Source organism: Octopus bimaculoides, chromosome 14 (genome assembly GCF_001194135.2).
Source record: "Octopus bimaculoides isolate UCB-OBI-ISO-001 chromosome 14, ASM119413v2, whole genome shotgun sequence".
Lineage (NCBI taxonomy): Eukaryota > Metazoa > Mollusca > Cephalopoda > Octopoda > Octopodidae > Octopus > Octopus bimaculoides.
In genome coordinates, this window is record NC_068994.1 from 41,717,293 (window position 1) to 41,721,073 (window position 3,781).

General features: G+C 33.2%; 1 protein-coding gene across 2 annotated transcripts in view; it reads right to left on the bottom strand.

Moving 5' to 3' along the window:
* Positions 1-3,781, bottom strand: part of LOC106872688 (protocadherin beta-2) — a 251,173-nt gene that overhangs the window by 166,366 nt on the left and 81,026 nt on the right. Inside the window, exon 2 of one of the 2 annotated variants that reach the window (XM_052973104.1) lies at positions 1,753-1,850. The exons of the other annotated variant lie outside the window; for it this stretch is intronic. The gene's annotated coding sequence lies outside the window, so the exon portion shown is untranslated. The remainder of the gene's footprint in view (positions 1-1,752; positions 1,851-3,781) is intronic. 2 annotated transcript variants of the gene reach the window in all.

A 3,781-nucleotide genomic window follows, 5' to 3' on the forward strand; every position in this document is an offset into this window, starting at 1 on the left:
ATATATATATATATATATATATATATATACACACCCATATATATACATATGTATATACATATACACAGATTTACATAGATATATATATCATTATTCAGTTTTATTTCAAGATTTCTTGTCAATAGAGGAAGTGTTGGTTTCTAACCAAGATCGAAGCCTCCTTTATTAGAATTTCACCAGCATCAACAGGGTATTTTTGTATGTATGTATACATGCAGATTTGTATGTTTTGCTTCATGTATGTATTCTCATGCATATAGTTGCAAATTTAGACATGCTCATAAATACTTAAATGATAAACTTCTGGGAAGTTTTACAAACTTTTACAGTTCCAGTGATAGATTAGATTTGTAGTTTTCAAACCAGCTATTACCTTTCTGGTTTTGAGAAGCCTAATTTTTCAAGATTAGTATTTAGGCAGTGTGTTACATATGCCTCAATAATTACTGGTATATACTTGAACTTGTAATCTGAATGTACGTATGTATGTATCTACGTATGTATGTAATGTATGTATGCATATATGTATATGTGCGTTTATGTTTTTGTTATATCTGTCTTGTCTAGGTTTCAAGGAAGTTTCTCCATTTGACCTGACAATCAGACCTAAACTATCTCCCCTGATTCATATCCATATGGATAGTAGAGGGTTTACAGCCCTCTACTGTCCCTTTCAGTATTATGTGGCATGCAAAGTTCTTGAAACTTTGGGGTAAAAAAGTGTACACGTTTCAAACTTTCAGCATCAGTCATTGTACTTAGTGTGGAACACTGATGAGGTGAAGTGCAAGATTGCATAATATTTCTTCAATGTTTATGCAACTATTATGACATTTTGGTGAAACATGTGAATGCTCTATAAAGCATTGAATACCACACCTGTTTTCACGATATATGTATATACATACATATATATATATATATATATATATATATATGTATGTATATGTTTGTGTGTATAAACAAACATATACATATATATCTGTATGTATATGCATATATACACATACATACACACACACATATCTGTATATTCACACATACATGGCTAGTTTAGGCACAAGCACTCACACTCGCACTCACACATGCACTACCCCCACTCACACTTCATACACAAGCATGCATGTACTCACACACACACATTTATATGTATTTATGTATATGTGCACGTACATATATACATGTACATATTCATGCATGTACAAAAATTTGAAAGAATCTAAATAGCTCAATACTGATTCACTTCTTTCTTATTTCTTAAGTCTGCATTACTGGAAGATTCCACATGAAAAAAAAAAAATTGCATGCAGGCATGATTATATTACTGTATGTTTACAGAATCCTTAGGGCACAGTTTTTTTTCTTTTTCTGTAGGGTGGATGGGTATGTGTGTATAATACATGCTTACTATTCCCCCAAGGCAGCTTTGATACCAAAGGCATTGAACCCTTCACTTGTATTTAAATTTGAAACTATCTAGTGAAGAAATCCCTAAAATTCCATACGAAACCGAAAAAGAAAATAAATAACAATAAATGAATAAATAAAATAAATAATTATTCAAATAAAAAAGAGAAACAATTTCTTAAACCTTAGGGTTAAACAGTAATTTAATATAAGTTGCATACCTATAAATTTGTATAATTATTTTTTTCTGTGTGAATGCACTCCCTGGGTTCTCATATGTGTATAGTTAACCCCTCCCAAGTGCTCAGAAGGTTTTCCCACCCATTTCTAAGTAGTTGCTCTTACCTGCAAGAAATAACAGCTAAATCTTTCTCGAATCTCACGTTACCAGTGTCTTGCAAAAATGGGATACATTGGATGTTATAGTCCTAGATACACTATGCCTGAAAAATAAGACAAATTGTCATGGTTTGAATCGCATTGATTATCATTCAGTTCAATTAAGGCTGACTTCTGGTTAAATAACAACAACAAAAACAACTTTAATTTGCTCAACCCAATGAAGAACCCACTTTTTGGTTGTTTGACTTGCTAGAAATAGTTGCTAAATCTCCCTCATATTACATCTTATCGTTTTTCAAAATGGGAAGGCTATGTTCGATAATATGCACAAAATAAGACAAGATGATAAGGTATGAAATGAATTTGCTCATCAGTCTGCTGCATCAGAACTAACCTTCATAAGTACAGCCATACAATTAAGTAAAGTGGAAATAGAAAATGAGATGCAATGCATTGATGGTGTCTCAAAAAAACCTATATCAATCAAGATGGTTTAACCCTTTGGCATTCAGATTACTGTATCAGAATTAATGATTATTTATTCACTTAATTAATCTTGCATTATCTTGTGGCTTTGAGATTCCAATGACATTGTAGGGCTGGTGTGATAGGCTGACTATGGCCAGCTTGAGTATAAGATTAGCAGAATATTTTGGCTGGATATGACTGGTTTAAATGCTAAAGGGTTAAACCTGAAGACCAAAAACAGTAATTTAATATTAAGTAATTCCATAATAATTTGTACAATTTAAGATTCATTATTTTACATAACACTGATGTTCAACTATTGGTTCTTATGCACTTAAGATTCAGCTGCCGGTTCTTATGCACTTAGGATTCAACTGCTGGTTCTTATGCACTTAGGATTCAACTGTGGTGCTAAAAGGTTCCTTCCACTTAGTCTAGAGCAGTGGTTTTCAACTGGGGTCCATATGACCTTTAAAGGTCCATATAACATTTTTGAAGATCCAAGCAAGCAAAAAAATAAACAGGGGATCAACAGTAGTATTTTAAGGGGCCATGAAAAAATTTTGCTTAGATGTATTTATTTCAAAAAACAGCTAGATTTCTTTCTCTAACATTTTACATAGTTCAACATATTTTTGGCACTAAAACATGTTCTCTCAGAGAACCTACACATGTGAACGTGTGAAAAACAAAATAGGAATTTTGAAAACAGTTTCTATAAAACTATAATATCAACTAGTTAGGGAGATCCAACTGGAGTAAAATGGTAATCAAAGAGTTCCAGAGGTCAAAAATGGGAGACATGGATATATAGATAGATAGACAGACAGATAGATAGATAGATAGATAGATATAGATATATCTTTACATATAAGTAAATATTAATGTATGTATTGTCATCATTACTCTTTCATCATCTATCGCAAGATCATCCCTTCCAATGCCCACCACTGTCAAAGGTTCTTAGACTTGCAAGTTACTTGGTAACCCTGCCAGTGCTGGTGCCACATAAAAAGCATCCAGTCCACACTGTAAAGTGGTTGTTGTTTGGAAGGGCACCCAGCCAAATATAAAAAAAAAAACAAGCCACAACAGACAATAAAGCCTGCTGCAGTCTTCTGCCTTGCCAGCTCCTGTCAAACCATCCAATCCATGCCAGCATGGAAGGCGGATATTAAGCAATGATGATGATGGTGATTTTCATGCTTGCACATGAGTCAGACAGAATCATTTGAGACAGATTGTCTAAAGCCAGTTGCCATTCCTGTTCCCAATTTTTTAATGCTTCTAAGTAAGTTCATATTTCCACATGATGGACATGCTTTTGTGGAAAATTGGAAATGAATACAATGGCTTGTATGATGTTGGCACTCATTTACAGCTTTCAGGTATTGTCAAGACAAAGAGGAACAAACATAAACATACCTGTATACAAACACATACACATGCAGATACATACATATTTATATACATACACTTATGCACACACACACACAAACACACACATGCACATATATACATATATATGCATCTGTACATCTTTAGGTGTGTGTGTGTGTATATA